Here is a 25,880-nt window from a genome sequence, read left to right as displayed (position 1 = left end):
GAGTCTTTTGTTTTGTTTTCAGATAGTTTAAATGAGATAGATAGTCAGATAGTAGAAGCAGATGACATTCCAAAAATAACAGAAAATTTCAGAGAAATCTTGAAGAAAGAAGGACAAGAAAAGCAGCAAAAGATTGGGCAATCAGCTGAAAATGATGGACAACAAGCAGACAAGGCACGGCAAACAGATTTTCAGCACTTGCAAGAAGACGAAGAAGGCTTGTGGACCATGGATTTTGATGGAGCACTAGGGAATGATGGCGCTGGTATTGGTATTTGGGTACGAAGTCCTTTCTCTGCCCCAAACAAAGTGCCTAGCAGTGTGAGAGTTTGCTCTTACAAGCTGGCCTTTGAATATTCAAATAATGAAGCCGAGTATGAAGCTATGATTGCTGGCCTGAAGATTCTTAGAAAGCTGAATGCAAAGAGGATTTTGGTATATGGAGACTCCGAGTTGGTGATAAAACAGGTCAAAGGTGAGTATCAAGCAAAACATCCTAGGATGCGGGCCTATCGTAATGCAGTTTTGGACATCTTGAAGCTATTTTCCGAATACACCTTGACATGTGTGCCACGAATACAAAATAGTATCACTGATGCTCTTGCCAAGGCAGCGAGCAGCTTGAAGATCACCATGAACTTCAGCAATAAATTTGAATTCCATGTCAAGCACCGTCCAACCATTCTAGACAATCAACGACATTGGAAAGTGTTTCGAGATGATGAGGAGATTAAGGATTTTCTGCTCAATAAAGGCAAGTTCAAAGAAACCTCAATCGATGTGGAAAACGATGAGGACAAAGGGAATGGTACAGATGAAGTGCATATCAATCAAATGGACATATTATAGCTGAAGAATAACATCATTCCTAAAGGCTTGATACCCCTAGAGGAACTTTTTGATCAAGATGATGTAGCCCGCAAGCCAACATTGCAGCCGACAGAGAAGGGTGTAGAAGAGGTCAACATCGATACAGTTGCCAATCCAAAGTTGGTAAAATTTTCCAAAGCATTACCGCCAAAGATCAAGGACAAACATATCAGTTTGATGGCTTCATTTGGAGATGTATTTGCTTGGGATTATGCTGATTTAAAGACCTATGATACAAATATCATTCAGCACACAATACCTATCAAGCCCAATCAAAAACCATTTAGACAAAAGCTGAGAAGGATAAATCCAAAGTTGTTGCCATCTATCGAAAAGGAGGTAAATAGGTTGTACAAGTTAGGTATCATTGTGCCTATCATATTTTTAGATTGGATATCTAACTTAGTACCTGTACGCAAGAAGACCGGTGAGATCCGCCTATGCATCGATTTCAGAAATCTAAATAAGGTCTCATTGAAGGACAACTATCCGCTGCCCAAGATGGACCATATACTTCAGTGAGTAGTGGGGGCATCTCGTATGTCGTTGCTTGATGGTTATTCCAGATATAACAAAATTTCTGTCCATGAAGATGATAGAGACAAGACAACATTCACCAGTCCATGGGGAACCTTTCACTATGCCAAAATGCCATTCGGTTTAAAGAATGCAGGTGCTACATTTCAACAGGCAATGGACTTGGCGTTTGCGAATGAGAAGGATGTGTGTTTGGTGGTGTAATTGGATTATTTGACGGTGTTTTCAAAGTCTGATGAAGAACACATGCATCACCTAAAAATTGTCTTTCAAAAATGCAGGAAATATGGTCTATCGCTGAATCCTACGAAGAGCTTCTTCGCCATGGAGGAAGGCAAATTACTTGGGCACATCATTTCAAAGGATGGCATTCATATAGACCCAGCCCATGTGCAAGCAATATAGCAAATTGATCTGCCTAAGAACAAAAAGGAGATACAATCATTCAATGGTAAGATGAATTTTCTGCGTCGCTTTGTGCCTAATCTTGCAGAACACTTGAGAGAAATGACCAAAATGCTCAAGAAGGACAGCCAGGTGAAATGGACAGAGGAGGCTGTAAAATCTTTCAACTTGGTCAAATTGGCCCTTTCTTTAGCTCCAGTTCTAGTTAGCCTGGACTACACTCAAGATTTCATATTGTTTTCATTTGTGTCTGAGCACACTATGGCATCGGTATTATTGCAGAAGATGGATGACCATGAAAGACCCATTGCATTCTTCAGTAGGGCTATAAGGGATACAACTTTGAAGTACAACATCATTGAGAAGCAAGCCCTGGCATTGGTGAAGGCATTGAAGGATTTCCGGGTGTATATCCTACATTCTCACATTCTGGCCTATGTTCCTAATACTGCTGTGAAAGATGTTTTAGTGCAGACTGATCCGGAAGGGAGAAGAGGCAAATGGATCGCAGCCTTGCTAGAATACGATGTGGAGATAAAGCCTACAAAGCTGGTCAAAGGACATGGGTTGGCGAAGCTAATGGCTGAATCAAATTTGCATGCATTGGACATAAATCTGATCGCTGCCATGTCTAATGAGAATGAGGAAGGAACGTCAATTCAGGTATCTGAAATGTTTGCTTTGTCCCCATGGTATTCTGATATAATATATGTGTTGAAAAATCTATCACCACCGCCCGGAATGACTAGAAACAAAGCGAGAACACTCAAATTGAAAGCTACCAAGTTTTGTATTTTGAATTCTGCACTGTATTGGAAAGATCCCAGTGGCATTTTGTTAAATTTTCTGGTGGAAGAGGAGGCAAAGAAAGTCATGGAGGATTTCCACGGAGGAGAGTGTGGAGGTCATCTTTTTTGGAAGTCAACAACGAACAAAATTTTGAGAGCGGGGTACTACTGGCCTACTTTGTTTGCTGATGTACATAAGATGGTCAAGTGCTGTCATAAGTGTCAAATTTTCAAAGGAAAACAGAAATTACAGCCTTTACCACTTAAGCCTATTGAAGTGAGCGCTCCATTCCAGCAGTGGGGGTTGGATTTCATTGGGGAAATTCATCCTGCCTCTTCCGAATAGCATAGGTGGATCCTTACAGTGACGGATTATTTCACAAAATGGATTGAGGCAGCCCCTACCAGACAAGCGACGGACACGGTAATCATTTCATTTCTCGAAAATAACATCTTGTCTCGCTTTGGTTGTCCAAACAAATTAATCACTGATAATGCAGCAACTTTCAAATCAAAAAGGATGGTAGAATTTTGTCATAAATATCATATAATTTTGGGTCATTCAACTGCCTATCATCCACAAGGCAATGGATTGGTGGAATCTTCGAATAAATCTTTGGTCAACATCATTAAGAAGCTGCTGGAAATAAATAAGAAGAGCTGGAACAAGAGGTTGGTTCATGCGCTTTGGGCAGATCGGATCAGTCAGAAAAAGTCTATTGGTATGTCACTGTTTGAGCTGGTTTATGGAGTAGACACAGTATTCCCCACTTCTCTTGCTGCCCCAGTGGTCAAACTTCTTCAGGAGGCCAGCAGTGAGGAAGATCCCATGCAGAGAAGGTTGAATCAAATGATCCACTTGCAGCAAACAAGAGAAGAAGTTTTCAAAAACACATCCAAGTTGCAGGAGAAGATAAAGAAAATCTATGACAGCAAAGCAAAAGTGGATAAATTTCAGTTGGATGATGTGGTGCTGAAGTGGGATGCAAGGAATGAAGAGAAAGGCAAGCACAGAAAGTTCAAAAATTTGTGGAAAGGTCCTTTCAAGATCGCAGCATATAGGGGGTAGAATGCCTTTCTTCTGAAGGAAATGAACGGGGAAGACTATCCTAGAGGGCCGATCAATGGTCGGATGCTCAAGCGGTATCACTGTTGATCTATTAACGCTGCTTCCACTGTCATTGTAAATACCATTTTTATTTCAGTTTGTTTTCAGTCTGTAAAGTCAGTTTTTGAGTTATTTCAAGGTCAAGTTTGAGTCAATTTCTTGGTTATTCCAGTTGTATAAATAAGTCAGAGTCCTGTGCTATTTATCAAAATGATGACTCCATAGCCCAATGGACAAAAGGCACTGTCTAGCTCCTCCAGAGATCTGCTGTTCTTGGCACCTCCAAGGAGCTACCATCCCCCATTGGAGCCAATGTTAGAGTCGGTCTGGTCAGCCCTTCGTCAGAGATCAAAACTCTTTGTGCATTTCAATTTTAGGTGTCCCGCTCCATTCACTCAGCTGAATTTTGCTAGGGACATGCCATGATCTAACGGAGAAAGTCATGCTAGTCATTTTCCCTCATGTCTGGCCCCTGCTGGGTCGGGTCTTGGTCCATAATCACTGAAATTCATAAGAGTCAAGGTCTGGTCATATTACAGGACAAATTCATCTTTTATATTTGGGTTTAGGAAATCATCAATGTGGTCTTTGAAAAATATGTCCAGAACAAGCCATGCAGGCCAGAGGGAGGCCTTATACAGCTATGGTTTTGAAAGCTTCATCATCACCTGAAGAGACATCGACTCTTCTTCAAAACTCTGTTTTGAAGAAAAGTCAAACAAGGTCAACTATGACAAAATTTTCCAAAAATCACCAGTTGACTTTTTCATATGCAGTCATGGTTTCCATGGCCAAATGCCCAGTCACATAGTCCCCACAAAGAGATGCCGAAAATTTCATTATTTGAGCCAAAATTTCAAAGAAAAAATGAAAATCAGGGTGTTTTAAAGTCAATGAAAAAAGTGCAAAACACAAACATTAGAAAGTGGGTTTTCAAAGAAGAAAAAATCAAACCCATCTCTCCCAAGCCTATATATACTTTTTTTGGCCCAAAGCAAAGCCATTTGTGCTCTTGCAAGCTTGGGAGAGGCATTTCTAAGGTAAGAGAGTGAGGTTTGAGGAATTTGAGTGAGTGAGAGCCGGTTTCAAGGAGCGTGGCGCATACACCAGGGAGCGCGGTGCACACAGAGGGCGCGATGCACTGACAACCAGCCCGCAGTGGAAAGTTTGCAAGGGCGCGACGCACACCCAACACGCGGCACACTGGGCTTGGCACGCGACGCACACAGCCAGGGGCATAAAAACAGTGCAAATCATTCCAAATCTCGGTGAAGTCTAGCAAATCAAGAGGTAGGCCCTGTTGACACCTCTCATCTCTCAAATTTGTCAATAATTTGGTGTGCATAAGATATTTAAATGGTACCCCAAAAGCACAAGATCGACCATGAAAAAATCATCAAGAAAAATGAGAAATGGGGTTGCAAAAATGTGATGATAAGCACCAAGGTTCTACTCCCCTCCCCTTTCCCCTCACTCCTCATCGTTCCCGCCTCCATTCCATCATGTTTCCTAAAGAAAACACCCTAAAACCACCCTAAAACCCTCTCCCCTATTTTTCAAGCAAGTCTGTGCAAGTTTACAGTGCACGGCGCACACATAAGGTGGCGCGGTGCACTCAGGGCGCGTGGCGCACTGGGAGCTCGACCACAGTGCAAAATCGCCACTGGAGCGGCGCATACCCGGCGCGCGGTGCACTGGGAAGAGCGCAGCACACAGACTTATAAGCCCAAAAATGTACTAAATTGCCCAAAATTTTTGTGAATAACCCTCAAGGTTGGAGAGGTAGCCCAACTACCTTCACCATTGGCATTTAAAACTTGAAGAGGAATGTGATTTCGATGACCATGAATCAAATATAAGTTTTTTTAAAAAAAGTAAAGAAAAGATGACACAAAGAAGGTCAAGAAGCTAAGGTTTTGCTACAATGACATTATTGCTAAAGTATGCTCCTACCCTACCTCTATCAGCTAATTCCCCTGTAGCAGTTTCCCCTAATAATCACCCTAGCTCCACTGTAATCATATCCATTCGTTCCCTTTATTCCTATGGCTCAAAATACCCAAACCCTACCCCATCAAACACCATACCCAAAACGCTCCCAAATCCCTAATAAACTTCTCCTTTTAAACCCCTATTCCCCTTTTCATCATTCCCCTCCTAACACTCCTTGTTTTATTGTCCCCTTGGTGACAGATTTTCAGAGCATCTATTAGTTTCATTGTATTCAGAGGGCAGCATAAAACTCAGGGTACAAATAGCAGTAATGGCATCAGAAAATTCATCAGAGTATGAGGAGGGGACTCACAGTGACACATCTTCAGGAGAGAAGGTCCATAAGAGACATCACCGGAGCGACAGACATCTTAGAGATGAGCCAAACACCCTCACTGAGCTGCAGGAATGCCCACTTGCCATGTCTTGTTTCCAGCACTTGGCGTGTTATGAATTTTGTCAAAGGGTGGAAAATGTCAGAGTCCATCATGAGTTGGCCCGCCTTTTTGCACTTCATCTACAGGGAGGTCAATCTGTCCTGGCTGGGGTCACTTTCACATTGACACCAAAAACCATATCAGTGGCAACAAGAATACTGAACATTGGAGAACAGTGGCACAAGAAAAAGAAGGTGGAGAGGCATCACTATGAGCCTTACATCAAGAACAGCTGTTTGAGCCAGCTCACCAGATTTTTCCCATTCAGGTTTTTGAGGGATGAGTATGCCCCACTCATGAGATTGATCATGAAGTATTTCAGTTGTGAGGGGAGGTTTTCTCGCCTTTATGCATATCACATTAGGTTGCTCATGCACTTCACTAGGGTGTGGATGATGAGCCTCCCATTTTTTATCTGCGGGAACATAGAGAGGATGAAAAAGTTCATGCAGCACAAGACCCCTCGACAGCAGCTAAACAGTGTCTATCATTTTGCTATCATCCGGATTTTGGTGGACCATCAGTTGGGATTGCAAGGTATGGCTTAGGAGGACTTCATCTCCCGTGATTTCTTCAGCGCTCCACCGGTGGTATAAGAGGTAGAGCATGAGGTGGGGGGTCCTTCACATCAGTTTTAGCAGCATGAGACTGCCACCATGCCAGTATATATCACATACCAGAAGGGTAGTAGACCGTTGTTCGCAGCAGCAAAGCGAGCGTTATCTCCACCCGAGGTGGAAGGGGCCTCGCTTCCGAAATTAGCACCACAGGAGCAGGGTAAGGGAAAGGAGCCTGTGCAGGAGGAAGGGCCATCAAGTGAGCAAGAGATCGTGTTCGTTCTCCTCCAGGATGATGAGACAGATGCAGAACCTACAAATGCTGAGCTGAGAGAGATCATTCAGGAGCAGCAATCAATGATTGAGAACCTGTCCCTGGACTTGGAGAGGGCCAAGTGGAACGTGCAGTATCTAGAGCAGAGGAACAAGCAACGTGAGGATCGGCTAGCTGAGATAGAGTTGCAAATGATCAAGGAAAACCGGCGACACATCCTGGCATCACAAGGCAGACCTATGGAGCAAAGAGACGAGGACCGGGAGTATGTGTTAGAGAAAGTGAACGTTCACTTGGAGCAGCGGTTGGATAAGGCTAACAGGGAGAAATACATGCTGAGGCACATGACTCATCACTACCAGGCCTGAAACATGAGCTCCAAAGCAAGAATCAGGAGCCTAAAGGCAAAATTGAGCAAAGCGACAAAAGAGGAAAAGGAGGCAAAGGGGCCAAAGGAGAAAGATCGGCTTTGAATCTTGGTTGAGGCTTCCTTGGCACAACATAGCACTTCATAGGGAACCTCCAGCCCAAATTTCAAAAAATTTGGGCAAATTTTGGTCAAAGGCAAATTTTTTGGACAAAAAACAAGAAAGTGCGTCGCGCCACTGGCGCGACGCTAAAATTATAGGGCTCTACTTGAGGAACAACTTGCATATTTGGATTCAACATCGAAAATTATGACTACTGCTGTCGGGGCAAGAAATTTTGACAAGATCTGGGTTTCCTAAAGGTCAAAAAACACCCAAAAATGGCCTCTCTGCCACTTTTTTGACACACAGAAAGCAGTATTAGGAGAATGAAGATTTGGAGGGGCAAATGAGCACCAAATTGGGAAATTCTAGTGGGGTTAAAAAATAGACAGGATATTCTTTCCAACAAGCCCACTTGGGCACATTTTGGACACCTAAAAGTGCCACAAAATAGGCTCCAAAGTGGTGCGATGCACAGAGAATTTGGTGCGGCGCACAGAGGAAAAAATTGCCAATTTGCTCCCGTTTCGTGAAATTTCGGGTCGCGACTTCTCCAAGTAGGCCTGGTCATCTACACTTCGGTTTTTTTGGCACCAAATGTGACATTTAAAGAGTTTTCTCTCCAGATGGGCATCTATCCAAGTGGCAAAAGAATGCAAAGGGTCACCCCAGCCAAATGTCATGCTTGAGAGCGCTGCACCTGTAGCTGATGGTTGGCTCTCCATCTCCTTTTCGTAATCATTTGAGTAACTTACCAACCCCTGGGAGTTCTATCTCTTCCTTACACATTCTATATATTGTATGCAAGTTATTTGCAAAGGGTTGGCTGGCTTGTAACTTCTGGGAGACTGTGGGAAAGAAACTCTGTTTTTGCACTGTGTATTTTTGACAGAGAATTAATGAAAGGTAGCGGCTCTGTTTCATGAGATTCTTGTGGTTGTGAGTGTAGCAAATGTGTTCTTATGTTCCATATGTATCTTGTTATGTTTCATAATTCAATTCAAGTTTCATTTCAGTGAAATTTTCTAAGTGAGATTAGGTAGAATTCAATTTATATTGCTCTGCATGTGGGAAAATTTCATGTGCAATGTTATTCTTCTGTTGAAAAGGATTCATGCGACTATGCCCTTTTCACTTTCTTCAGCAATCTTTCCATTTCGCGTTACCTTAAACCTAAATTGCTGCTCTTTCTGCCTACCTTGCCTCACGAAATAATCTGTGCCTTCATATTCAATTCTCTGTTCTTTGTTGAGCGCCAGTCCCATATACATCCCAGAAGCTCGGTCATTCATAAAATTGTTTTCGAAATCCCTTTTCACTTACTAGCCTAAGGTAAATATTGCATTGTAAGTCATCTCAGACCATTTTGCTTATCCATTCACTGAGTGTGACTCGGAGAGAGCCCTCTCCTGCTCTGGTAGGGCTAGCAACCAGACTGAGCGTGGTTTGTGGTTACCCTAATTTTTGCCTTCCTTCAGCCTAAGGCAGATTTAGGTGCTAACACTATCATTATGTGATCTGATAATGGATGGGCTAGATCTGATCGCTAACACATGTTTTGTCCTCTATGTGTGATTATGTCTAAAGTCTGGAAGTGCATCAAAGTGTTTGCAGATCTACACATTGGTTTGCTTCAATGAAGCTGCGTATACACGCAGGTTGGCTCCTGCCAAATAGCATATACACTCTAAAGCATGGTCTTAAGATGTAAACTAATTCTAAATGATAATATAACTCAGATCTGTGAACTGGTTACAATGATCCATCTGTTGCAGTTGATCGGTTAAAGTATGAATGATTGATTGATTCAGTTGTATCAGAGGTTCAGAGGTTGTCAGTGATTGATTGAGTTTGGTTGATTTATATTGAGTTTCAATGATTGGTTGATGTAGATATAGTTGATGGATGTATTATAGTGGTGATTGATTTTGAGCTTCAATGTTGTTGATGGGTCCAGTATGAAAATTGGATGAAATGTGGCCTTCAGATTATGATGTTGTGTTCCAGTAGTATCCAGTATAATAATTTATGAAACGAGGTCCCTAGAGGAAGAGAAAGATTGTAGCCTTCTGTAGGTTTGTACCTATGTACTAGTAAACATATCAGCTAGTGCAAGAGCTAGGGGGTTGTAGCACCCTTCCAGTAGAAGCAGGAGAACGAGAGAAGGTTATAGCCTTCTACAGGTAGAAGCTTGCGTACCAGTATGAGTCTGCACCAATACATTATTGTAAACAGATTTTATTATTATTAAGAAGATAGAGACAATAGCAGCAGGTGGTTTTCACCGACATTGGGTTTCCACCTTAAATCTTGGTGTTCATGTGTGTTGCTTGTGTGTGATGGTTATCTTTGTTATTAATTGAATATGGTTAATGTTTAATGTTTAATGAAGTATTGATGCATAGATTAAAGATCAATATATGATGAATTAACTGAATCATTAATTTGCTAGATATATGCTTGTTTCCTTAAGCACAGTTGCATGTACACGCGGGTTACACTCATGGAAGTAGTGTATACAAATTTGAGTATGAAAAGAAAAATATTATTGACTTGACTAATACTGATTAACCCCCCCCCCCACCCCCTCTCAGTATTATTTCCAACACCTAATTGTGATATTAAACCTTTGATAGAAGCTGATGAATTTTTTAGATTTAAAGACTTGAGCATTGTCTGCGATGATCTTGGTAGGGCAACCAAAACGTGATAAGATGGTTTCCTCCATAAACTTGATCACCACAGAGTCAGTAGAATTTTGGGTTGGGATGGCCTCTACCCACTTCATGAAATAATCTGTGGTAGTTAAAATCCACTTATGTTGGCCACTGGAAGGTGGATTTATATCACCCATGAAATCTAGTCCCCACTGTCTAAAATGTTCTTCCGCATGTACTGGGATCAAGGGGAGAGGAGAAATTTTTCATTTCTCAGTGAAAAATTGGCACTTTTGACATGATCTAACCTGTGAGTGAACTTCTCCAAAAATCGTGGGCCAATAGAACTCAACTTTAAGGATTTTGTGAGTAGTGGTCTTCCAGCTGTAATGACCTCCACAAAACCCTCCATGAAATTCTTTAATCACCTTGTGAGTTTCTCCTTCTACCAAGCATAGTAGCAGAATCCCCACAAGGTCCTTCCAATAGAGTTGGCCATTAGATATGATAAAATTTCATGTTTGCAGTCTCAACATTTGGTATTTAGACTTATCCAGCCCTAGCAAACACCTCAAGAATAAGAGATAATGGATGATATTTTTATACCAAGGTGACATTTCATATTTGGCGCAGATTTTTTGTTCTGAGGTTTTGACATCATTTTGTTGGACTTCTGCTTCACCTCCATCAGTTATTAGATTTATCCCCAAATCTTGGCAGTTAGACTCTGATAGGATCTTGGCCATCCCCTGGCCTTTTATGAGCTTAGTGGGTTTTATGTCTAATTCATATTCCTGGATCTTAGTGATCCACCTTCCCCTTTTTCCCTCACTGTCCCCTTGCACCAAGATATCTTTGACTATTGTTGTTGGAACATATGCTGTAATTTTTTACTGTAATACATATACTTTGAATGCCTTCAAAGCTTTGACTAGTGCATAGGCCTACTTCTCCAAGATGTTGCATTTCAACTTGGAATCCCTCAATACTTGGGTGAAGAAGGAAATGGGTTGTTCATAACCATGTTTATTTGTTGTAACAGGACTGAACCAATAGTATGTGAAGAAGCGAAAGAAAATATATATAAAGGTGTTGAGTAGTTAGGGATAACTACTACTAGGGCTTCGGAAAAAGATTCTTTGATCCTAACAAAATATTCCGAGGATATAGGACTCCATTTGACTTCATTTTCCTTTTTTAGCATATCTGTAATACCCTTCACTATTTCTGCATAGTTGGGTATGAACCTTCTCAGAAAAAATTGATTCTTCCCAAAAAAACTTGGATCTCTTTCTTGTTTCTGGGTAGAGGAATGTGACTGATGGCCTCCACTCATTTAGGGTCGATTTTCACTCCTTCCTGTGCCACTATGTGTCCTAGTAGTTTTCCTTCACTCAGGGAAAATTGAGATTTCTTTGGATTCAGTGACAACCCATATCTCCTACACTTTTCAAAGGTGAGTTTCAAGTGCATGATATGTTCTTCATCAGTCTTAGAAAAGACTGTGATATCATCCAAATATACCACTACAAAATTATCTTGTTCCCCCACAAATTCTATATCCATAGCTCTTTGAAATGTGGCTCATGCATTTATAAGGCCAAAAGGCATACATGCATACATGAAATTTCCCCAAGGGGTAGAGAACACCATTTTATTCTGGTCATCTAGGTGAACTACCACTTGATTGTAACCAGAGAACCCATCCATCATGGACATTCTAGATGATCAAACCAATTTCTATAGTATGTAATCCATCTATGGAAAATGGGTAGTTATCTTTAAACGATGCTTTGTTAAGGTTTCGAAAATCCACACATAAACTTATTTCCCCATTCTTTTTCCGGACTGGGACTAATTTTTCCACCCACCACGAATACCTTAGAGGCACTAAAATTTTAGCTTATATAATATTCCTCACCTCCTTTTCAATAGAGGGGACTAAGAGAGGAATAATCTTCTTGAGCTTTTGTTTACATGGTTTCATTCCATTTTTTAAAGGAATCTTATGTTGTATAATGTTAGTGTCAAATGTTTTCAAATCATCATAAGACCAAGCAAAAACATCTTTATAGACTTTGAAGAGATTTAAATACCTTTTTTTACATTGCAAGGGGATTCCTTTTGATAATTTGACCATCTGGGGTTCATCTTCCGAGCCAATATTACAATCTTCTACCTATTTGTCCATCTCTGCAGCTATTGGTTTGGAAGCTACATCATTCTTATTAAATAATCTCTCAAGTGGAACTAGCCCATGAGGAATGGTATTCCCTTTCAGTTGTAGAATTTTGTGTCTAGCCATTGTGTCTTCCCATGAGGTTGGTCCTTGGTTTGCCTCTTTTTCCTCTTCTTGGTTAATAGTTGAGCTAGAAAATTCCCCAACTACTTCTGTAAAGCATTTGATCTGTTCATCATTCTCAAACACCTGTTAGTGCTTACCATTATTAGGTATAGAGGGTCTATACCTGACCTCTACCTCATACCTGCGAAGCATATTTTGAGGAGTTTTGAAGTTTCTTAATGTTATAGAAATGGAATCAACCATTTTTTTTCCTTCCCTGCGCAGAAATTGAAAATTAAAGGGCAAAAATAAGTTGTCAATTAAGTCCAATACCTCATTCCGGTAAGTCCTCAATCTCGGGTGCTTAGCCTAGCACTGATTTCTGATCTGCTTTACAACCAACTCAGAATCTCCATATACGGTTAAGAATTCAATATTCATGTTCCTTGTTGTTTGTAGTCCAAGGAGTAGTGCTTCATATTCAACCACATTGTTGGTTGCTTCAAATTCCAACTTAAATGAGAGCGAGATCATACTACCCTCAAGGGATACCAAAAATACCTTGCTCCATTTCCCTCTTTGGAATTGGCCCCATCAAAGTATAATTTCCATACTTTTCCTTTATCTTTGTGTTGATAATCTAACTGGACCGCTAGATGTACTTGTGTTTCTTCTAAGATGATCTCATCTTCTTCTAGTAGTAGACAAGAAAGGTCACTTTCTTTCTCGTATATAGGGGAATTCTTTGAGCCTTCAGCTTGGGTCACTATTTTTACGAATCTTGACTCCCTATACAACCTTCTTTCTTCACCTCCAAAAGTGGGAATAGTGGCGTAAGTCAGATCTAACTTGATAGAACCCCCCACTTTGGAACCCTAGGACCTAGATAGGAGCATGCTGAATCGAGTAGGGATATCTTCTACCACTATATCCATTACTACGCTCTTCATAGGAATCTGAGCCAAATTCACTACCAAGTCTTTTATCATTCCCAAGCATTTTACCCTCTTAGAGTTAAAGGAGTGGAGGTCCTTGTAAGGTCTCATGATTTGTAAACCAAGTTGCTTCATCACAGTCAAGGGCATGAGGTTATGCAAGGCTCTAGAGTGCAACATACATTTATTCAATAATAGGTCATGAATCATGAGGGTCACATAGAAGGGTGTAGTGGAAGGATCTAGCTCTTCAACATGAGGCCCAAAGATGACCATTGGTATTTCATCCTGAAGGTTTAAACAATCATGAGATGGTACTGAACTAGATGGAAGCATGAACTGAGAGACTTAGGCTTTATAAGTGGGTTGTTTTAGGATTTGAATTAGAGGAATGAGGATATTTACCTTTTCGAGTTGCCTCTGAAGATTGAAGGTAGATTGGCCTTTCTCTATGCCTCCTGATTCTATTTCTCTTTCGTTTTCATAGGTAGATTTTACTAGAGTATGTGGCTTCCCTTATGTGTGTTCTTCAGACCTATTATATTCCTTAATTAAAGGGACTTTTACCTTGGATGTTCTAGGATCCAACTTCCCTTTCCCTTTATCAAGTGCTGGGGAAGTATCTTGGGGAGAAACTCCCTCTTATTGTCTGGATTCCCTTGACCTCTTCATTGAGGATCTCAGGTCATACCTCTAGTGTAGTTTTGCTTGCATGAAGTCGAAAATTTGTTTACAATAGTCACCTATGTCCTCCTTGTTTATTGTTTCTTCCCTGTCATGACCACTCTCGTGATGAATTATGTTTTCCTGTTCCCCTTCTGAAAAGGAAGAGTACAAGTTACCTTGCATCTCATGGATATCTTGTGGTTGTTCATATGGGTCATCCTCTATGTATAATGGAGGGGGAATATGATCGAGTTGATATTTTCATTCCCTTTGTAGTATCTGCAAAGGTGGCCTCCTGTATTGTGGATTATAGCCTCAATTGTTGTTTTGAGAATTCTATTGAGGGAGACATTTGCTCTCTAGCTCGAGCTTCACTAACTTATGTGACAAATTCTTAATTATTTTATCCATCTCTTCCCACTTTAGATCTTGTGATTCTTTAGCCTGGATAGAGGAGGATGTTTCCTCTTTTCCCTTTTTCTTTTCAACAAGATCATTGTTTCCTCTTAACTTCCCTGCTGAGGTGAAGTTTTCCTCTACCTTAAGAGAATCAACCTAGAGTTGATCTAATGTGCCAGAATTCCTCTCTCTTAGGGTAAAACCAAATTCTGATTCAAATGCTCCCACAAATACCACGCGGGAAACAACCTGAGGGGGTTTTATCTCAATAGGCAAGTTGTTATACTATTTGTTGAACCTTTTTATAAATTCTGAGATATCGTCTTCTGGTTTATTTTTTATAGCATTGAATTATGTGAGGACATATTCATGAGATCTATTTTCACCCCACTTCTGTGTGAAAGAGTTTTCAAGTTCTTCCTAGGTGGTGATGGAAGCATTAGGTAAGGCTTTAAACCATTTTCTGGCTTCACCATCAAGGGATTGAACAAAAAGCCTTAGAACAACATCTAATTGTTCTACATTTATATTCTATACAAAAGCACAAAAGGTTTCGATATGTCTCTGTCGTGTTCTCATCCTCATTGAACCTAGGTAAAAGTTTTATGTCGTCCTGAGGCATGACACTCAGGGGTTGGGGAAAATCAAGAGGAGCATACTTATTCAGTAAGAAACCTGGAACTGCCATATGTATTAATGGGGGCAAAGTGAGATTTACTAGGGGAGGTTGGGTCAGGAAAACAGTGGTTGGAGTAGCTAGACTGGGAACAATGAGATTGAAAGTGTACTGAATATTGTTGTTAGTGAGGATGGATTTACCTTTTTCAATCTTAGGAGGAGGAGGAAATGAAAATAAGGAGTTGCAACTGAGACTTCTTCTTCCTTAATTTCTGATTGGAGAATATAATGTCCTAGGTTGTCTTCTGTGAGGTATATTAGGATCTTAGGAGTAAAATATGAACAATGAATGATAGCATGTTCAGAACTTGATGAGGAGGCTTCAAAGAATGACGAAACTATGGAATTTGTAGTGGGGGTTTTCTCCTTCCAGACTCTTCTAAAAATCAATTTCTCTGAGTCAGATACAAATAGAATTCTCTGTTAAGAGGTATATGAACGAGTGTGGGGCTTTCTAAAAGTGAGGATGATAATTGAGACTGAGATTTTTGGAGTCACCAAGGCGATGAATATGCAATCAGGATGTCTTTTTTCACCTTCACAAAGAGTTCCTCAATGTCGTATCCCAAGGGAAAAGTCCTCTAATACATTCCCTGACAATGGCACCAAAAGATGTTGTCGATTCTAGATACAACCTCTAATTGCTACGAGACCAGTGCCTAGAACATCTAGATCTTAGGTGTCTCTGACAATTCTTCAAATAATGGAGACACCACATATAGATTTCCTTATATCTATCTATATATATCTATATATATATATATATATATATATATATATATATATATATATATATATATATATATATATATATATATATATATATATATATATATATATATATATATATATATATATATATATATATATATATATATATCATAAAAAACACTTGATTGGTTCATTCATCAAAGAAAGACATAGTCCATATATTTCTTTGTACATTCTCATACACATGTAACACTTAGAAACATTGAAGATAAATCATGAAGGCCAAGTAGCTCAAGGATTTACAGATCAATTACTTTAGCAGAGATATGAAAGTAGATAAAAAGAAAGAATAACCCATCATGTAGAGCTCAAGATATCAAGAATTCTACACTTTTCTGAGTTAGGAAAGACATAATGGATCAGTAAAGGAATGAATGTGATGATTCACGGAGTGCAATTAAAGAGTTAGCTTCTGAGGACTCATACATGCATTTGCATTAATATAGTAATTCAAATGAATCTATAATAACACATGAAACATATATGGCAACTACATGATGTGAAATTAGAGAAGAACATGGACATAATGGAATTTCAATAGGGAGAAAACATATTGTAATCCTGAAATGAAGGAATAGCCATGATTTTAATTGATAATATGAGACATACCTATTCAAAAATCCAAAAACATTCTAAAAAATAACATAGAGTTTCTTTCACTGAATTCTGAACATGTTTTCCTTTTCCAGGAACATATATATACCGGGGCCTCTAAAGCATAGGCTGTTAAAAATATATTCCTTAATCTTTATGATCATTAAAAAATCAAAAATCAAAACTACAACATGCGCAAAGGCACCCCCCTCTTAACCATAATAGAATGTATTGTTAAAATCATAATAAACATAATGTAAAAATAACTAAAAAGTAAAATCAAAGGCCATAACTTGCGCAATAAACATGATCTTCATGGGCGACGAGAAGATGTGATAATTGGTGCAAAGAAGTAGAGCCCTGTGGATGAACCATTTGAAGCATTGGAGGATTAGAAAATTTCTCACATCGCTGCCACATGGATGGAGGAGGAGGTGGAATAGAGTTGAATTGTCGATAGTGGAGTCTGAGATTGATCACCCCTACATAATCCAGTTTGCATTGAGAGATACCCTTAACCATCTCGAGAAGGTGAAATTATTTCTCCAAGAAGTTTGTTATGGTTGTTCCTTTAAGGACTGGTGTTTTCTTGGGAGCTACACCTGTCCTTCTCTTAATCTCAGTCATTTTCCGATTATACACTTCTTGTGTGATAAATTCTCCATTTTCTCCCCACCTGTTAGGTAACTTGATCTCGAGGTGGCTGGTTGAAATTGACATCAGAGATTGACACCTCTTTTTGTAGCTTTTCCAGACTTTGTTTTACCTTAGCCGTAGCTTCCTCTTTCAAGTTAACCTTAGAAATCTATGCCATTGTTTCCATCTATCTGATATTTCAAGTGGCCTTAACTCCCCGATTGTTCTCTCAATAAAAAACTAAATGTACTTCTTAGCATACTGTGAGTTAGTGATATTGGCTTGCTTGTCATTTTGGAGAGAAGGGGAATATTCATTGCAGAGCTTCTTTTGATCATGTATCAAAGTTATTTACTCCCAGTTGTGGTTAACCTTCGAGATGATCTTGTCCCACACCACTTTCCTGACTTATATAAGGGCCAAATTTCCTTTTAGTCTGCTCTTCAACTCCTTTTTCTCTTGAGTTGCACTCTGTAAATCTCTTGTGAGGTTATCGATGTTTTCATTTGCCGCTTGGAGTTGTTTCTATTTCTGGGTCAAATGGACATTAGCTGTATCCAAATCCCTTTGAACTTTGATCAACTTATCCTCAAATTTGCTTAGCTCTGTTAGTGCCTTAGTAAGGCGATCAATAGGGTTTTGAGAATCATCAGGGATGAGTATTGTATAGACATGTGAACTGATCCAGTTCTGTAAATATGCCACTGTCAGTTCTAGGGCAGCAACTTTCTCTCTTTTTTCGTTTAGTTTCTACATTATCACCTGCTTTTCCTTTTCACTTTGGATTAACTCAGGGATTTTAATATGTTCATCCCCTTGCATCTTTAGTTGTCGCCTCAACTCTAGATTCTCCTTCTTGATTTCCTGTAGGAATGCTACCAATGTTGCATCATCTTCGGGGTCTATTCCCATTTTCATGATTAGTTCTTTATATTAATCATTCTATTGAAAAATAACATGGGACTTGACCTTATCAACCTTTACCTTCTCAGCAATTTTATCTATATATATCAGAGCCCAATAAATGGTCATCTGGTGCTTATTGATATCATTGTATTACATTTCTCCTACCTGCCTATGTAGGTTGACTTTATTTTCCAGAGGGACACTAGTCAAATCCAGAGACACATCCAAATCCTAAAACTAGGAACTTGAAGGTAAGGTTTGGATGGATGGGTGCTTCAATCTAATTTTCATTTCCTCCCTCTCTAAATCCATAGTAGCTAATACCCGAGTGTGTTGAGGAAGAATTTTTGTGGCCATGTTTGGTGTAACTTCTCCTTTTCTCTCATGTTCCTTACTTGGATTATTTTGCCCTGTGACCAACCTATCCTCGCATCATAATGGCTTTCCTCAAACTTTGGGATGGCTACCTCATTCGACGATGTTGATCAGGCCATGGTTGCTATGTCCAAGTTGACCTAAAAACCTGGATTCTAAGACACTTGTGCTTGGAGCTGAATGGACTATTCTTCCTCCTCATATTCCTCTTCTTGTTCCCTCCCTTGACTTATAGCCTTTTTATGAACGGATCCTTCTTGCATGCTAGTTGTCCCTAAACTATCAATAGCCCTCTTTTGTGTCTTGTTCGTGCTGATCGAGGACTCAGTCTCCATGTCTGTATTAGGAGGCTAGAAATCAAAGTTAGCTTTCCATTCGACCTCAGGCTTAGGATCATGGACATAAGTTGAGGCTTTAATCTTTTCCCTTCTTCGATCAAGGAGACCTTGGGGATCGTAACGCCAAATTTATCCTTTCTCAAATTCCATGGCTTCGAGCATGGCCTCAACTATCTTTAAGGCTTTCCTGGTACTTATCACAAAAGGACCTACTGGCTGTCCCATTTTAATGATGTAACCTTTCTTGGCCGGCACAAAGTGGAGCAGGTCAACACTGAGGATTTTCGTTATTAACTCAAGGGCGAATACCCTCATTGGTAGAAACACTACCAAATGATAAGGAGGAATTTTGCACCCGTAAACCCGAACCATTGTACAGTCCTCATAGAGGTACCAATCTCCAATGGAAACTTGCTCATGGAGTTAGGGGAGTTCCTTTTGCTCAGTGAAGATTCTGGGGGGTAGGACTCCATGAATGATTTGGTAGGAAATAGCGATGAAGGATGAGAGGAATTGAGAGTATCCACCCAAAATATGCCTCTTTCTTACAAAGATATTCCAGTCAAAGACTGAATTTCTCTCTTTATTGGACGTGAACACATCGAGGTGGAGACATTGGAACTCTTCAATATGGGCATATAGGAACAAGTAAAACAACAATGAGTAGTAGCAGAAGTAAGAGGAGACTTTGAAATAGTTGAATTGGAAGCGAATGGAGGCTGAGAGGTATTTTGGGATGTTTAGCTAGCATCCAGGCTACTTCATCTTATGAAAACACCCAAGGGCCACCCTGCTTAATTGTAGGGTGGTGTTTCCACCTAATAGACAAGCGATAGTGGCTAAGACTGACTGAACAATGGGTTTAAAGAGAGTTAATAGGAGTTGAATATTTGAAGGCAGGGTTTTTGTCTCTAGAGTGAGAATTTTCTCTAAGAAGGCTTGCTTCTCTTTTGCTGGGAGTGTCATGAAATTCCCATCTAGGGCTGCATTATTAAAGGTGCACATAGTGGGATATGCTGGGAAATTGAGAGATCTCTGAATTAAAAAAAGGGGTTATCTCAAAGATTACCACACCTGTAGGACAAAAAACATGGTTTTTTTCATTTTGATAAGAATCCGCCAACCAAGTTATGAATTCAGGGAGGTGATGGACAGGAGGGATAATTTGATAACATAACCCAGAAGCCACAACCCTAAATGGGTCCTCGTTCCTCACATGGTCTCTAAATATCTCATAAAGGAGGTTTGTAAGATGAAAGGGATAGTTAGGGTCAGCAATATGGGATTCAGTGTCTATTAAAAGATCGACACCAGTGCTTTTGACCTCATGAGTTTTGGGGGTTGCTGGTGTCGCGTGCTTAAACCATTCGAATAAAACAAAAGCAAGGAAATAAATAGGTTGGGGTGTTGAGTTACCTGGAGCCCGTAGGGGGATGAAAGCAACTCGGGAAGGAATCTGTGGCCTTTGGAAGAGTGTACAAAGGAATCTTACGCTGTTTTCTAGGCAAGAGGCTCTTTGATTGGGCCAAATGATCGTTGTCCAACGATAACTTTAGGGCCTTAGGTATTTCATGCAAAGACAGGGACGTATGCCTAGGTGGTGGGATATAAAGGAATGAAGGGAAGACACATGACAGTCTTTGGTTGGTTCAGAAGGACAAGGGACAAGCTTATACAAGGAAGCAGGTGATTTCACATTTCACCATTTACTTACACTTTACCATCATACCTGATACATGTTTCTTGAATAACGAATGGGAGGAAACCACCTGTTGGATGGTCCCTACCTATTACGGTAGAGTGTATCATGGAGTGGAGGAAACCTTTGTTGGGTGTTGGAATGGATTTGGGACGTTAATAGGGTGCTGACCATTCAACGCCAGGGCCCTATAGTGGTGTTAACCTGTTTGTACTTCGCTACTAGAGTTGTGGTTAGATGTAAATAGGTTCAGATTACGGGGGCACACAAGCCCTTAGTTGTATATTCTATAAGCTGTGATCCATCTCGAATCATAAGTATGAACCTTAGCTCATTACCTGAGTCTAGTTCTTGGAACTCTCCCCATGCAGACACACTACACTTAACCTTTGTAGGTTAAGGTGCTCGATACAAACCTCGTTTTCCACCTTTTGTGAATAACATCTCATCTCGCTTCTTTGAAGAGGCCTGAGTGTGAGATGGTGATAATAGTTAGTATGACATAATATCACAATATATTAACTCATACCTGAATTTCATAATCATAATCATATACACAAACCAATCCATATCAACACGATACATATAACATCAAGATCTTAATGCAATAACCCTAATTATCAAGTTAACTAACATATAACACCAACGAGCTATCATATAACATAATCATCAAGTTAACTAACATATAACATAAATAAGTTAACATATAACATAATCAGAAAGTTAACTAACACACAACATAAAGAATAATGCATATAACAAGTTACTACCATTCATGACTATCTTACACATGTGCATATGACTACATTGATCAACTAGTGTGTATCATACATGTAACCACATGTTGTAGCGGCTACAACACCCTCCAAAATGTTGGTTTACATCCAATTTGAGATCCTTCCTTGGATTTTTCCTTGATGTTTGCAAGCACTAGGGTTCATCCCGTGAGCCCGTGTTGAGTCATTTCACCCTCCTCGCTTGACCGTTCATCAGACATCTTTTTGCATGATGGTCACAATGTCATGCTTACAGCCATGTTCTGGCTATGCATAGGGTTTTTCTTCATGTGAATAAGTTGTATTCACTATGTAAATATTCATCGCATTGACACATGAAGTTGTATTCATTGTCACGCAAGTGTCATTATGGTCCTTCAACGATCTATCACAAGTGTCACACTTGTCTCTCACACCATCTGCTATTCACACTGAGTGAATGTTGCCTTGATGGTTCAAGGCATCTTGTTCTGAAGTCATCTTGAGTGTGTGTTCACAAGGTCCTGCATGTACAAAATCACTCGTTCACACACTTAGTCATTCTCCTAAAGTTATGTCAGCCGGACCTTCGTTGAGCTACATTGCATAGTTTCAGCCCATAGTGACATGTACTCCTTCCCATAATTGTGCAGAGCTTGAGGCTGCCTCCCAGGCAGTCTACACTACACAATCCTAGAATAGACTTTACTGACTATCACCATAACGAAGCAAAAGTTTCCTAGCAAGTCATCTTAATCTGCGCTACCCACAAGCAACATCAACCAAGCCTCTAGCTGGTCAACCGGAGAGTTTTACTAGGCAGTGATCCTGAGCCTCACTCCTCCAAAGAATCACATAGAAGTTGCCAAGCATGCCCACTTCTACTGACTGAAGGAAATGTGCGGACATTCCGGACAGACACCCGCTGCTCGTCATTGCACTGCACTAAAAATTGCACGTTTTTTCTAGCCAGTCACCCTATCAGCCAGCCTGTTGCTCCTCTTGAAAACTGCATAGTATTCATGAGTAGTGTTCCACATGCCCAACATCCTGCTCAGCTCTGAAATTGTGTAGGGATGTCTAGTGGGCTAGCCTTCTAGCTCTGTGCAGTTTTTTCCAGCAGCCTCATGTAGCCCGCTACCAGCTCCATAGAGAAATTACGCAGTTTTCACTACCAATCTCCACCTTCTGCTTACGCTATCTCCCTAAAAAAATTGTGCAGATCTGCCCTCCAGTCGAGCCAGATCCTACAGATAGTCACTGCCAATCCAAATTTCCCAAGTCAGCCTCCCAATGACCTTTACAAAATTTTCATGGATAGTTCCCAAAGTCCACATCCTACCCTAATATGTGCTCAACATACTTTTAGAGCCTTCTCCTCTCCCCTAGTCACCTGCATCTAAAAGTGAAAGACAATGCATCATGGTAGAGTAGGAGATTTTTCGATTTGATGTCCTCTCATCATGAGTGATTGCAGATACAAGAACATGGATGAGACATGGTGCGACAACGAATGGGATGAACAAGGATCACATGCGAGGAGACTTGTTCGTGAATGAACGAACACATGGAGCATGCCAAAGTACAAGCGAAGGAGATACATGCACATGCAACATCAACTGAACATGAAGACCATCAAAGGCTCCACACACCTTACCATTCAGAGGTGAAGCTATGATACACCAAGAGCACATCCATCACTTAATAGCACTACATCTCGACATGCACACCAGCAGCAGCTTGAACATACCAGCTCTGTTGTGTCGAGTCATGTCATGAGTCATCTCAGAGACATCAATACTATGGTCCATATTGTTGTAATCAATGTAATGTAACATGGATGTCCAAGAGACCCACATGTAAATTTGAAGAGTCATGTGAAGTTGAAGAGTCATGTAAGTCAAATAGTAATGACGGAAGTCGAGTAGTCACAAGGGCTAGTTTGACCCTTAGCTATAGATACCCGTCATTTGTACATGCAAAAGACATTTCACCTTGGCTCCTCCCACATAGCCTTGAGACTCTATAGTATTTTCATTGAGGAGTGAGCAGTGACTCCAACGCCCCATCATCAGGGTTAGTGATGAAATCTTGTACCAATGTGTCCTCAAACTTTCGATTAATTCAAAAGCCTGATAATAGGCGAGCACTTTTTCACACATGTATTGTATTTTTTTGTAAGTCTATTCTTTGGACACTTGTAATGCATGTTGCGTTAACATGTTTTAATATAGTTGAACTATTTTGGTTGTTCTAATACATATGCTTATGAAAATGTGTTGTATAAGTTGTTAACGTTGTCTCGCCTGTGTGGGATATCTGGCCAGACACTCGAAAGAACCATTCTTGTAAACTTGTTGTAACATCCATCACACTCATGTGGACTACTCCGCTAGATGTTGTACATGCTATCCATTCACTGTTTTTCTATGACTACTGCATCCGTGTAGACTACTCTGCCAGAAGCTAGGCATGTCTTGTTGTGTTATGTGTCTCTGACAGAGTTGGGATTATTCCCTTTCTACATGAGACTCACTTCCACCCTCTCCCTCTGCGGTGAAAGAACCTTGACACAAGTAACACAAAGCACTCACCATGCATCTGAACCAAATGCGATTCCTACACCAAACGGCGTGAGGCCTAGTTGGGACTTCATACCGAGGAGATTCCCTGAATGTTGGTGGGTTGAGCACTGTCAACATTTATGGTGCTAGAAGTATGGCCAAATGACAAGCTAATCCCATTACATCTGGTTTGAATCTCTTGCCAAATGGATCATACACAATTCATTATCCCAGGTTGTTTCTCTCATTTCTCCCTTAAATATCAATCCCCAATGAGCTTCTCAATCACTTGTCCTTGTTAAAGTTTGATGGTGAGGACAGAACATTCATAACCAAGCACAATTCTGAATTTCTTCATTTCTGTGAATTTGATGAAATCGATAGTGAAGAGCTTGTTTTCATTCTTTTCTTCCTCACCCTTGAAGGTCATGCTAATTGGTGAAGTCATACCCTGCCACTTGATTCCATCCATTCCCTTCTCACTCTCCTCAAGGATCTCCATCAAGCCTTCGATAAGTGTAACTACCAAGATGTCTATGAAAGAATCTCTCATTTAGGAATGACGTTTGGCAAATTAGTTGAGGACATTACTACCTTTCCTTCACCTCTATCACGAAATTCTTGAATGGTTTGCGAACCTTGACTTCATGAGCCAAGAGTTGAAACGCTTGGTTCATATTTCCCGACATGGTGAACCTCCTAATTTCCCTTCTCCCTCGACTCTTGTAGATCATGAGGGCCCTCAGTTTAAGAGGAGTAGCCCAATACCCCATTTTTTTGTGTCCTCCTCTCTTTTTGGTCTCAAAGCGGGTGTCCCCTCATAGTGTTCCAAGGATAAGAAATATGTGCAATGGGTACCCCCTCGCAACAGTCACAAAGCTAAGAAATATGCACTACATGTTCCCAACTCATCTTCTCATCCATCTCCCACTCCAATGGAGGAAATTATAGAATGGCTCAAAAATCCTATGGAGAAGACTCATTCCTCAATTATTCAAGAGGATATTAGTGTTCATAACCCAAGCCTTGAGTCTAATATGCATCTCTTCTACTCTTCATCATTTACAAGCCATGCCTCCTTATACCATAACTCACTTGATCAATCCACTTCACAAGCTAGCTGCATGAATTCTCTTGATTTTCAAGTTGTTGGCTCAAGTTCCAGTCATGTGCAAGGAAGTATCATTATACAGGTGGAGGAGTAGGAAGGTGAAGACACGATAAATTCCTCTTCTATGTTTCAAAATGGTTCACATCAAAACATTGAGCTTCCATTCTTGATCAATTCTCAATCTGCTAATCTTGTTGAAACATCATGCACAATTAATTCTTTCGATCAACCTCCAGACTTGGGTTATCATCACTCCCATGCTTACATTTGTTGTGATGAACACCCAAGCACATTATGTGATATGTTTTCCTTGCATGTACACTCTAACTTAGATCTGGAATTCCAACCGATCAAAGCAGACGTCCATATCGAAACTTCCTTTGCACCACACTTTCCTGTGTGTCCTACCATTCAAAAATCTACATGTAGTGGGGATACTCCCTGTTCTCTTGCTTCTTCATTTGATGAGTTATATCGTCGTTTGGTACCAGGCAGTGAGGATGTCCATGATGAAAATAGTCTCAATGCACAAGACTCTTCCCACTCGTCATCATCTTGTGTGTTACATGAAGACAAATCATCAAGTCAGCTTTCTAAAGCTGGAAATTTTGATGAAGCCTATGATAGAGATGGATGCCATCCTAAGAGAAGTTTTGAAATCAGTGACAACAACCATCCTCAAGTCATGAATGATTTGGTTCACATCTCAAAATGCCATTTTTCAATTCTGTAAAGTTCTGGGACATGCCAGGGAGTCGAGGCACTTCAACATCCATTTATGGTTATGTTAGGATCTCACGACTCTCATATACTCCTTGAACCAAATAAAATATGGTTTCTCACGCACAATCCATTTATCTACATGGTTTCACTCGATGTGGACCCCATGTAAAGAATATTTAATATTCTGGGTGTTATATTTCAAATTTTCAAATTTTCACTAATGATTGAATCCATGAGTTTGTTACAACATGTCCTTCTTCATGAACTTCTCTTACATCCAATTCACATTAGAAGTGTTCGTCCCTTATGTAATCATGGAATAGTGAAGTTGGTAATCTCAAAGACAGTATC

Source organism: Pinus tabuliformis, chromosome 9 (genome assembly GCF_031772625.1).
Source record: "Pinus tabuliformis cultivar Carrire ecotype Pingquan chromosome 9, CPIR1, whole genome shotgun sequence".
Taxonomy (NCBI): Eukaryota; Viridiplantae; Streptophyta; class Pinopsida; order Pinales; family Pinaceae; genus Pinus; species Pinus tabuliformis.
This window is presented reverse-complemented; position numbering follows the sequence as displayed.